The 13242-nt window shown below is 39.5% G+C and overlaps 1 protein-coding gene across 3 annotated transcripts in view; it reads right to left on the reverse strand.

The window, feature by feature from the left end:
* The window catches only part of dennd1b (DENN/MADD domain containing 1B), a 135946-nt gene that overhangs the window by 96526 nt on the left and 26178 nt on the right, over window positions 1-13242 (reverse strand). The gene's annotated exons all lie outside the window — the stretch shown is intronic.

Raw genomic sequence — 13242 nt, forward strand, 5'->3', positions numbered from 1 at the left:
TCACTCCTTCCATCCCCCCAATCTCCATCCTCTTTCACCTCCCTCCTAAACCCCCTGTCGTCTTCCTAGATCCCCCCTTCCTGCATACCCCACCTTTTTCCTCACCCTCACCAACACCCCTCGTCCCCTCTTTCGCCCCCCCTTTCCCAATTAGTCTGTCTGTGTGCAGCTACCCAGCCGATCTCTGCCCATCCGCCGGTGCTGGTTCGCTCACCCAGCCCCTCTGGCGAACATGACAAAGAGAGATCCTCAGTATTCAAACAGACACACTACTTTCAAATGCCGAATGGCAGGGTCGACCTGGGTGCAGCTTTAAGCAAAATATTCAAATTTTCAGCCTTTCTTTTTTAAGAATTTGCATGGATATGCATTCATTTGCAACGTGTAAAGGCACAAGGACAGCTGAGGCTTGGTAGTTGAGGGAGAGAGGAAAAAATAAATAATGCAGAATAAAAATGTGTAATGGTCTGAAATCTCACATGGGCTAAACGTGGTGCAATAAAATTAAGGGGAAAACCGGATAAAAACACAAAGATACAAGCAGAACCCAAGACTCAAAGTAGCTGTGAAAACAATAACTGTCAATATTTCAAGTGGAACACAGGATGTCTGTGGTATTTACTGTAAATTTCTTATTTCTGCTCTTTGTTTTTGAGATCCAATATAGCAACTCCTCAGATCAAGAACTGTAAGCTGTGATGAAAACGTGTATACTTTATAAGACACACTTGTCAGAGTGCGTTTAAAATCAATGCTACATGTAGCGACTGTGACTCTAAGCTGGACAACTTAAAAGTGGTGTTTGTATGTAGAAAGTATGGCTTAAAATAATGTTTGTTTTAAGCTATACTTGAGAGGTACTATGAACAATGGCTATTTCAGCACTGCCATATTGGAATCCGGACTTGTCTGAATATGTTAACTGGAACGCTGTTAATTTCACTGCTGCCCTGCTGGAGTCCCAGTGGCCGAGTAAAGGATGAGGGGACCCTTTCCAGACTGATAGAAGTCTGTGACTCTGTGTCTCTTCTTTTTCTGAATTTCTTCATATCTCTCAGCCTATTTCATGTTGTCAGATAGGTTCTATTGCATGATTTCTTGACTCTACATGGAAAAATTCCCCCCTTAATACATTACTTGATAGTATTTTCTGTAATTGGTAAAGTTACATTTGAATAAAATGTTAAAATTTGTTCAGTGATTGTCTGAATATCTCACATAAGACTTTGAAAAATCTAATATAAGACGGATATTTTTTAATAACTCCTAGATTACAGCTTTATTCTGGTCATAGGTGCATTTAAACAGCAAATATCCACTTTTATGTTACTTATTATTGAGATTTAAACTTAATGTAGAAGGTTTTTACAACTTGTTTTCTCTAGGATAATATTTCTTTTATAATTATTATCATTTCAGCTTTATTTATACAGGTAAATCTCAGTGAAACATTAGGTCTTATTTTGAAGTGTGAACTGTTTGCACAGTCAGTGACCCTAACCTTTTTGAGAAGAAAAGGGAAAATCACATCCCCTGGGTATATTCAACATGTAACACCAAGATGAAACTTTAACCTTCATTACCGTTTTCATGAAGAATTCAGAAAACTATTTATGAGCCTGAACATCACAGAGGAAGGCAAACACAGAAGAAAGTGGAAAAAAGTGTGAAAATGTCATGAGAAACATATCTGGTGCTAACACAGAGGGGACCTTTAAAATGCAGAAGAACAGATGAAAATGAGTGACAGTGACCCAAAAAAAAAAAAGTGACAGAAACCAAGCAGAAGGCAAAGAGAAGAAATTTAGAGCAGAAAAAAAGACCTGCAGAACTGCAGGAAAAGAAGAAGAACAATGGACAGAGGTAGTGTCTCCTCTGGACGCTGCAGACCTCAGACCCTGCAGAGATTCCTTTCATTAGGCTTTAATAGTATGCTGCCGGTTTGCCATTCTGACCCGCGCTCTGTGCCGGTAATAAGAACGGCCTTCAGAGCCGGACCAAAGCAACACAGCTGCTTTAGCAGGGGGAAGGTGGGATGGAGGGGTGGGGTAAGGGGGGCATATGAGCCGATGAGGTGCACTTTTAAAATTGACACGGGGGCGTTACATTTTCACATTCTTGCTCACTCCGTTCCCGCTGATTGGTGAGAGATGGGAGGGAGCAGTTGTGTCTTTCTGGATTATTATTAATTCCCTCTTCATGTTTTTGATCCCAACGACTCCTCTGACGCAGAGCGTCTCCGGTGAACGGGGTTATTGTGATTAACAGCAGTCCTGTGTTATCAGAGCCTGTCTTCAGGAGGTGTTGAAGGTGGCAGATTGATCCTCAGGCCTTCTCAAACGCTTGCCAAACGCTGACAGGTACGATATGTGTTCGTGTATTCATAGCAGTCGCGCAAGGAGAGACACTGCAGCAAAGAAAGCCGACTTTCCAAATCTTGCTTCAGGAACCTGAAGGACATAACGGGTAATAAACCAAGGACAAAACGAAGGCCGTGCGTTTGGGCCTCCTGTGAACCGCTCAACAGCATGTTTCCACAGGCTTCAACCTTACATTCACCTTTAGATTGAAGAAGAAAAAAGTAAGAAGTCATGCATTTCACTGCACTTCTGTCCTTCTACAGCTAAAAAATTAAAAAATAAAACACTAAATGTTTCCATTAGGAGGAGTTAAAGAAGGACATTTTGGCTTTATATGTGCACCGTTTAATTATTTTATTTCATTGACTCAGTTTAAAAATATTTACTTTTATATAGATTAATTACACACAAAGTGATTTTTTTAGGAGTTTTATTTATAGTAAATTTAAAGATTATGCTTTAAAGCAGTGGTCTCGAACTCAAGTCCTCAAGGACCGTCCTGCAACTTTTAGGAGTTTCTCTGCTTCAGCACACCTGGCTCCAATTTTAGCTAATTAGCAGAGGTCTAAGGGCTTTACTGCAAGTTAGTGAGGCAGGTTCACTATTTAGTTCAAGTGTGTAGGACAAGGGAAACATCTAAAAGTTGCAGGACTCTGGCCCCCAAGGAATGCAGTCAGAGACCACTGTCTTAAAGCTAAAGGAGACTCAAAAGAAAGTGAGCATTAAATAATCATTGCTGAACAATCCAGCTGCATAGAGCGCTGTATCCAAACGTATTAATGGAAAGCTTAGAGGAAGAAAATAATATTGTTGAAAAGGATGAACAAAAAACCGCATAGGGATGGATTCAGAAAAGTAACATTTGCATTTCATTTCAAAGTCAAGATCACAGAGTCTTGAGGAAAAGTGGAGAGGCAGAGAATTCAAAATGATTGAAGGCCAGTGAGAAGTTTCCACAGTTAATGATATTTTTGGGAGTCACGTTATTGGCAGTCAAGCTCACCTGACCCAAACTCCCTACTGAACCTATGAAGTGTTGTCAAGAGGAAAATGAAGGACACTAGGCATGAAAATGCAGAACTTTATCAAAGCCAAAAGATAATCAACTCTATGGATCTATTGACCATTAATCCATTCAAAACAAGCACTGACCAAGTACTGAGACTATAAACTAAATACACTTGTCAATGTCCAATGGCTGGCTGTACCTTAGTCCATGTTTAATTAGTATGATGAAATTCATTAAACCTTATGGGACATTCTAATATACTGAGATACACCTGGAAGACTAAAATTATCTTCTGGAACTTCCACTGTCCCTGTTTGACACCTGTAAAAGGAGTCAATTCCAAAATAACATTATTTTTTAATGCTTAGTTCTCTTTGGACCTACCAATGTTGTGAGGTGAAAGGGCAAACTGCTTGGAGCCAATAGGTATGGACCATCAACAATAACGATGTGCATTATTCTAGAGCTAATACCCTGTCCTGCCGATGTCCTTTCCACACATCACAGATGGGCTCAGACAGGGCAGAGCGGCAGTATTATGCCTCTGCTGAGATTTTCCACTGAATATATTACCATGTGATAGGGGGAGATGTCTCTTTTCCTAACACACACACAATCTCTCTCACACAAACACACACAGTAGTGTTGGGCCAAGAGAGCTGCATATGCCCCAAACATACAAGCATTGGTTTCATTAATGAAGTGCCAGGAGGAGAGAGCGAGATATAGAGATGGCAAGAGTGTGCGTGTTCCTGTGTAGGGGTGTGTGTGTGTGTGTGTGTGTGTGTGTAGCTAGAAGCCAAGGGGGGGGATTTCCTTCTTTAAGCTTTCAACTCCCACTGGGCTAAGCTCGACTGTATGAACCCTGATGTGGGCCTGCCTCCAACACATGGCGTCACACACACAAGCACACACACAAATGCACGCACACACAATAAGAACGCATATACAGCAGCTCAGCGGGAGAGCCGTAGCCCAACACGGGGCTGCTAAACATTTGGCTGCGGACGTCTCGTTGACAGATGTACAAGGAATACTGCGAAGAGGGTCAGGTCATTGCTGCATCCTCTTCTTTTCCCTTCCTTTTACTGCCCCTGTTTCCAACACCCTATTCCTTTGCCATTCCTTCCATCTCTGTCTGTGATTGGAGCCTTGGGGTTGTGCCATATCTGGGGTAGTTCAGAGAAAATACTTGCTAATTAAGCCACAATGTCCTTTGCAACACAGCTATGTTAACGGGCCGTGGTCGGTTTGGCATCATATATCTAAATATTACTTTTTCTGTTTGAAACAAAACAACTTGAAACCACAAAAAGTGTCAGGATGTGATGCATCCCATCACTGATGTGCAGCTGATATATATGCAGCAACTGAATGATCCAATCATGTCATCAATGCTCAATATCTAAATAATCTCATTATTGAATCTACGGGACAAAGTACCACAGTTATTTTAGAGACAAACATGCCCAAACATGCACCAGCAGCGTGTACCTATGAGCAGGACTCAAATTCAAATGATTCAGTCAGTTGAGTTGTGATTTATTTTATCAACATTAAAAAGAAGAAAGCTTGAAGATTTTGAATCATCCAAGTTGAAAAGCCCAACTACTGTGCTATAAGAAATTGCATTAAAACTCTCGCTTACAGAAAACTTTAAATATTACATGCATCCAGGGATTTCTTAACCAGAAAACACATTGGTTAATCTCCTGTTCACCTGCAGCTTGGGAAACACAAGCAGCTAACAGCTCCTCTCTCTTCTGCCAAAACACACTCCCACTTTCTTTTCTGCCAGTCACTGGTTGATGTTAGAGAGATGTGCGCAACGGGGCGTAAAAGTACTTCCTCTGCTCTGCTTCTCCCTTTCCACCACCCTTCTTCTCCCAGGAAGCCAGCCCCAGAGGTCAGCACAATCAGGACCCATGAGCAACAACGGGGCCTAGTTAGGCATCCAGCTCAGTGCCCGAGTCAAAGGCCAGCTTAGTGGGGCAAGACTGTCCATTAGGCAGGACCCTGGAACACCTTGGGGATCGTAGGTGAAAGGGGTTAGGGAGAAGAATAAAAACAATATCAACCCAGACGCATACACAGATATATTCTCAAAGACATACAGAGATCATATGAGGCCTTGTTTGACACTGCTGTCAGGATGCAGTGAAGGGGAAAGACAAGACCTTGTGACACACCGAGGCATCATAGGCATAAACAAATACACACACATTTAGACCTCTCAACACATGAAAACACAGAGGGGTAAGACAGGATCCCCTTTTTTTTGTCAAACCAGTCACCCATACCTCGTACCATGATGCTGTTGCTTTATTTTATAGTCAACAGTGTCACAGTTTGAGAGGACTCAAAGGAACCAGTGTCTAGAGATGGCAGGTAGCTTTACAAACTGCAAATTTTAAACAAGATTTTCAGGCATTTTGTTGCACAAATACACATTTTTAAAATAGCAATAACATATGGAAAACAGGTACTTTTCAAAGAGCCACCAGCTTAAAACTTGACAAACAGAAGAATTGGGTGAAGCACAATGGATCTCTCAGATGCCTCCCTTATTTAATTTTTCAATATTTATTGGCTGCAGATGCCCTTAATGTCCCACATGTCTATTTTTTTTCCCTTGTTCAAATGTTCCCACATTTTAAACATTGTGTCATGTTTCAACTACAGACTTAATGTATGTAGGATTATATGTGTTAGACCAACACAAAGAAAATTTTGAAGAAAAAGGAAAACAATATATATTGACTTTCTACATTTTTTGCAAATAAAAACGGTAACTCCACACTCTCCACACTTCAATGGGGAGAATCTGTTGACAAGACAACTATTATTTAAGGAGTAGTGGTGTCGGTATGAGTTCCTTTGGCTTTCTGTCTTATTAAAGGAAATTCATAAGAACCCTAGACTGTTCTTTGTCACAAACCATGAAGAAGACCTAACCCTAACCCCCCGTTTTTTTTTTTCAGTTTTTTTTCTTTTTTTTTTTTTTTTTTCCGTGTTGATACCAACACGTATCTTTAGTCACCCTCTAGCAGGATGACACTAACCATTCTGTCAGAGCTACAAAAGATATCTTAATCAAAGGACTAGTCTAAATCAACTTTAAAATCTGTGGCAAGACTTGAAATTTGGTGTTCAAATATATTTCCTCATCCAGTCTGACTAAACCTGAGCTTTTTGCAAAGAAGAGTGGGTAGAAATGTCAGATATGCAAAGCAACTTTTAGAAAACGGTGCTTTTATAAAGTACTGACAATTTATGAAAACAAAAATGAATTATTTCATTTCGCATAGCTCTCATCGTACCCAAGTCACTCAACCTCCAACCTCAAGAAAACAACGTTACTTTCCTTCTGACTGTAAACATTCCCTTTGACTACTTCAACAACATTTTCTTGTACCTATTGTTTTATTTGCACCTGCTTCCTTTGGGTGTTGTGCAGCAGATCATCGGAGGCCCACATATCATTGTGTTCAGGTTAGTATCTGTGACCCCATGCTACCCAACCTTTGCACACCCACATGGACTCCTCCACCAACACATCTCACCCTCCATCTTCTTCTCTCCTCAGGGTCAACACTCAACTCCCTCTGGGACAGAGTCACCAATCATGTCCACGGGTTCCTCTCCATTACCTCATTCCCTCAGACCACCGCTTCCTCGCCAACCCCATCGACCCCCTGTCCCTACATCTCCCCCATCCAGAGTCAGTCCACAGAGCTGCAGCCACCAATCACAGCGTGTCAGCCAGACTGTCCTGATGGAGAATGGTGTCAAAGCAGCTCTCAGAGCTACCGAGGACGAAGCCTCAAGAGACCGTCCTCCTCTTTTCTTCTACTCATCTTTGTCTGTCTCTCAGTGTTTCTGTAAGCTTTTGTAATGGATTTACAGAACTACAAGACCTAGTTTGGCCTCAAGTCACATCTAATGAAAGTGGCTAGTGATTTAGACAAAATAATGCAACAGCAGAAATAGGGATGCAAACAGTTAATGACGAATAACTGTCGATTACTGATTTGGTAGATTAAAATTAGTTTGATTATTATTAGTTACTCCAATCGATTAATAATGTCTCCTTAGGCCTTCTTTTAGTGTTCCAGTTTGGCCACCATCCCTGAAGAGGGCGCCGCTGGTCATGGAGCCAGTTGTAAGTGCAAGAAAGATGGCGGAGGGTCCGTCCCTCAACAGGAAAGTGAAAAGGTTCAAACATAGTCTGGTGTAGGATGCAAAATGCTCTTTATGAGGTTCAGTTTAGAAATGTAAACACTCAACAAGCTCAAGCAGTTTCTGTCCACTTCATTAGCACGGAGTGGCAAGTAAAGTCTGCCGTGAATATCTCTCTGTTCATGTGGAATTAAGTGTGTCACATTTTATTCTTTTCATCTTTTCTTTTGAACAACTTAAGAAATTCTAGTTTTGATATATTTTATAAATATGTCTTGGGTTAATAAAGTGAGAAAACCACAATTCTCTGTTTATTCAGTCAGTATTTAATACAGCTGACAATATTTTAAAAAAAATATATAACAATGTGCTCTTTTAAAATCCAGTATATTATGAAAACATAGCGTTTGTGTTATGGAAAGATGGTCAACCCTGTAGACAAGAGAAAGCTCACTTATCAATTAATCAGTAGTCGTTTAAAGTCATCAATCGACTTTAGATTATTTAATCAATAACTTGTATCTCTAAACAGAAATAGATAAACAATATAATAAAATTATACACGTTTTTATTGCCAAAATGTCTTGGTTTGGGACAGTCAGAGGTAGTGGCGGACAGTGTGATCTAATTTGTTTGTATTTACCACTTAGCGTGTGTTTATTCTGGATCCTCGATTAAACTCTGAATTCTTTGAATCAGAAAGGAATTTAATGATTAAAGAAGCAAGGAAGCATTTATCCTTCTAAGACGATTAAATCCAATGTAAAACTTAAACAGCATGTCTTAACTAAGAGCTACAGGCCTGTTTTTCCAAACATATGAACAATTTCTTTGATAAAGTCAATGACTCCTCCCTGCAGAGCCCTCATATTCTAAATTTGCTGAGATCATAAAGCTGCATGACAGGAAGTCAACAATTGCTTATAAAAGGAACTGGGAAATTTTGGAAAGCTTTACAAATTGATTATACATAGCCGTACGTGTCCATATCAAAGCAGAGATATTTCTTTAGTATCGAACCCTCACATGCAACCTTGGCATAAATGAAAGGAGCGTCTCGTACAGTCAGCTCGGCGCAGTATGCAGCAGCAAGATCAAAGGTTCCTTATTATAGTAAAATGTGCGGAATAGCCACGGAGAGTTAACATCAACTTTAGTTTACAGTTCATGTGGGGCCTTGGAGTGAATTCTATTTATAATTCAATATTTCCTTTATTCCTCCCTTGATACTACCAGACTGGTAGAAAAATAAATGTAATTTGTGTGTAATTTGCATTTGCAATATCTTGTAGCAGTATTTTGTGAGGCAAAAGGATAAGGATTGTGGAAGTAAGGAGGTTGTTGACCATGCAAGGTGGAAAATACAGTAAACCCAAAGATGAATACATATGCATGGAAATAAAATGAAGGTAAAAAGAAAAAACTGAACAAAGAGGATGAGGGCAAACATTAAGAGTTCCTTTATGATTTTAAAACAGATTGACATTGAAAGCCTATAAAAACATGCAGAGTTAAGTTTTTATGTCAGTTCTTAAACTTAAAAAGTGTGTAGAGAGAGAAAGAACACATACAGGAAGTAAGACCATAATTTAGTCCAAACAGAAGACAAGTTAGATCAACAGCAAGACTGCAGTCCTTTTTTAAGCATGTCAAATATCTGCAGGTTTCTAATAATTTTAAAAGCTAAGTCAAAGTATTCCTGAACCATTTTTGTTTTCCAGGCAAGCAATGCAAAGAAAACTAGCCGTACTCTTGATGTAAAACAAAATTAGATTGATCTTTTTCCTATTATTCCGGATTCCAGCAGTGATAGTTTCATGCAGGTTGCTGTTGGTGACCCAAAGGCAACAATATGTAATGCATTGTGTATTTCTCTATCAGAACCAGCATCAACGTCTTTGTCAATTTGAGCTGCTGGGCTACACAAAGAGGCATCAACCTGTCAGTGGCCATAATATTATGTCTAATCAGTGTATTCCACTCGGAAAACTAACTGTGAAACATAATCACAGACGAGGGAGAAATAACACCCCTGAAGCCAATCACGCTGTTTTCTTTTTAAGCACAAACATACAGCTATTTGCATTAGCGTATGTTTGTGTGAGAATCTTACTGAGGAGATGCTAACAGCCTTAGTTTCTGTTTGTGAAGCTTGCAGAGTGTTTATCGTATCGTCATCTGTTCTTCACAGGAGAAGACGGCCACCAGATCTGCATACGCCATGCAGAGGTTAGCTAGATGTAACTGGTTGTATCCTGTGTCTGTTCTGTCTGCTGATTTCCCCTCAATAACTTTGGGATGAGATCTAAGAGAAAACAGACAGATTTCCATCTGTCTGCTTCATTTGCAAAAACATAAAAAAAAGACAAGAAAAAAACCCTCTTATGATTCAAATATATGCTTTAGCCACCTCTCCTTTCCCCTCCCTCTCTCTTACATCTTTCCATCTCTATCCAAGTGGCATCTGTAGATGACCAGGGCAAGGAGAGTCTCAGGGGCTAAAGGAGAAAAAGAGGAAGGAGGGGGGGAAGACGAGGAAAAACAGGAAGAGAAAGAGGCAGCAAGCCCCTCTCACTTCAAATTTCCCTAGCACCACCCCGGCGTGTCAGCCAGCCTGCAGTCTGTTCTCCTTTGAGCTTTCTATTCTACCACCGAACAGAAAAAAAAAATCAATTCATATTTCCATAATCCACACTCCTCTCTGTCTACATGCCTTCCCTCCCTCCATTCCACTCTGTCTTCCTCCCTCTTTCCGTCTCCCTCCCCTGGGGAAGACTAACCCCTCCACCTCGATCCTACGGCCTACAAATGTCATTACGCTGCGCAACAATAACGGCCTAAACAAAAGGAGGCCTTGCTCTGAGCTCTGAGTCCCTCTGCAGAGACTGTTGGCTGCTGCTGCCATATGCTGGCCAGCTCAGGCCACAGAAGACAGAGACTGTGGCTAGAGGACTCCAGCCTTCAGCTCCACAAAGGAGGAAAAGAGCCCTAATCCTGGTAATGAGGCCTGTGAATACTGTCTTTATGTATATGAGGGAAAGAGACCAATCCCTTTGTATACAGCACACTGACTAGACAACTTAAGGACCATCTTATGCACACAAACAACTGAGTGAAAGAGAAGTGGGGATGTTGGAGATACAAGACGGATGAGGCTCACGTAAACACAAACATCTTTCTTAGATTCAGATATGTATAAATCTCAAACCGTTTTCTTTTCTTTATGTCTTATTCTGATAGCATGCCTTGGTTCTTGTGGGGCAGATATAAATTGCCTGAAGCATCTTTCTACAAGTCTGTTTATTCCTCAAAGTGGATCAGAGAAGCAGTAGAGCTGTTTAAACCTAAGTGCCAGACTGCTGTGTAAACTACAGCGGGTGTTTTTTGAACCTGTTTACATTACCTTGCACATTTATTTCTACAGTCACCTGTCAAATACTTCGATTTCTGTTCTCTGGCCACTTTTAGCTGAATAAAAACCTGCATGGTTTGGTTTTCTTTTGCCATTTGTTGCACATAGGTGAAACTCATATAGACTAAGCATGTGATGTTCACTGGTATCAAGATACTCAAAGAGTTCAAAGTCCTTTTAACATGATGATAGAGTTTCACACAGCAGAGTGGAGAGGGGAAAAACTGCACTGCCTCTCCACAAACCTTTCAGCCAGCTGACTGGACTGCCAGTCAGCTGGCATTTGTACAGGTGTAATAAACTGTTAATGCTTACATCCAAATAAACAAAACAAAAAAAAAAGGAAAAGTGATGTTTGGGAATTGCCTTAGCCAGAATTCAGAATTAAATCTAATTCAGGGGTTGTGAACTGGAAAGATCTTCACAATCCACAGCTTTATAGAGTAAAAGTGAGACAATATTGACAGTTGAAGATTTATTATGGTGAAAGACTTCATGCTGTAGACTAAACACTGAAATACATGGTCTAACAAAGCATTGGTTCAGGGATATGCACACATTGCAGCTTTCTTATGTTCTTAGAATTTTCTCACTAACAGTATTGTTTAATTTCCAGTTAAATTGTAAAAGTATATATAAGTAGCCAAAACATTGATTAAAGGTAAAATAAGTCTGAAAATGACATCTACTTGGCTCAGAACTTTACATGCCTATCAAAATGTCAGCATTTTGAGACATAAAAATAGAAGAGTTTCTATTAATGCTATTTATAGCATTAGTATAGGATGTAGTTATTATGAATGTAGTATGCTATATCATTTTATCTCCAGTGCAAATACTGAAATTCTCTCACAAACCACAGATCAGGACTTGTCACATGCTGATAAAGCACAGGAGACTGATTCAACCTCATGTGCTGCTTGCACAGTTATACTAATATACTCGTGTATTAAAGCATGTGAGATCATTCTGATCAACTTGGATCTAAAGTGTTTTGCTCTGGAGGTGAATTCAGACAGGGAAAATAAAACAGACACCCTGCTGAGGCGGAATATTTTTCTTGGGGGGAAAGAGCAGGCCTTTCAAATAAAATCCGATCAAATCAAGAGCGCTTACCGTCCCCTCGAGACAGCTGCTAAAATCTGTGACTGGCATGAAGGATAATTTAGTTCCTGGGTCCTACTTAGTTGTTTATAATATAATGATGCTGAGTTCATGTTCAAAACTGTTAAGTGCAGCTAAATGAAGTGACAGGAGGTAACAGAGGTAAATACTGAAACAAAACAGAGCTAAAAGAAAATCCCAGGATTATGCATCATTCTTTCTTAACTGATTTGCACACAACTAAATCAATAATCATGATTGTAACAGATATATGGTATGTATAAATTAATCTTGATTAATTGGTATCTTTTTATGAGCTGTAATGTAGTAGGTGGGAGGGCTCAAGAGCTTACTATGATACATCACACCAGTTCAGTGAATCTAGACAACAAAGAATCAGAAGCATAAACTGTCAACCAAAGTAAACAGTTTTAAATATTAAGATTTTGAGCCTCATCATATAACGCCTTCTTGGAAGCTAGAAACTTGTGCCCCTGCACTGTCACACACATTCAGTGAATGCAGGTAATAAGACTACGGTGAGGACGTTGTTAACATCGAAAACATTTTTAGTTTTAGTTTCATGTCAAAGAAAGCAAAAACACAAGCAATCATCACTTAAAGACAACTAAAAAGCAGCTCTAAGGTTCAATAATTGAACAAATGGCTTAACATTCTTACAGAACAGTAAATTAAAACTTTTCTTCTCAAATATTAACTTTGTCACACTATTGTCAAATGATCTTGTAAGAAAAAATTAAGTCTTGTAGTACGGTTACATTTTAACCATAGTTAACAAGTTAAAGGCCAGCTTACTGTTTCCATCAAGTTTAAGTTGAAACTTTAATTTTATATACATGATGTTAACACTTTTTATGATTTTACATACATTTAATTAAATAGTTCCTAAAGAAAAATCTGGATAAACGAATTAAGAAAATCTCTGATCCATGTCTGGCTCACAAAAATAATAAACAATTTCAGAAAACAAAATCATTTATATACATTTTTAATAATATTTCATTTGCAGCACAAAGTTGAAAATACTTACCTTAAACTGTTTTATAAAGACGACAATGTATTTCAGACTGACACTAAATATAGTAAATACGAGACAAAAGGAGGAATGATGAGAAAGGCAAAAAAAGAGATGGAGAGGGGAAGAAAAAAAGGGGGAG

The sequence above is a fragment of the Gambusia affinis genome, linkage group LG10 (genome assembly GCF_019740435.1).
Source record: "Gambusia affinis linkage group LG10, SWU_Gaff_1.0, whole genome shotgun sequence".
NCBI classification, from domain to species: domain Eukaryota; kingdom Metazoa; phylum Chordata; class Actinopteri; order Cyprinodontiformes; family Poeciliidae; genus Gambusia; species Gambusia affinis.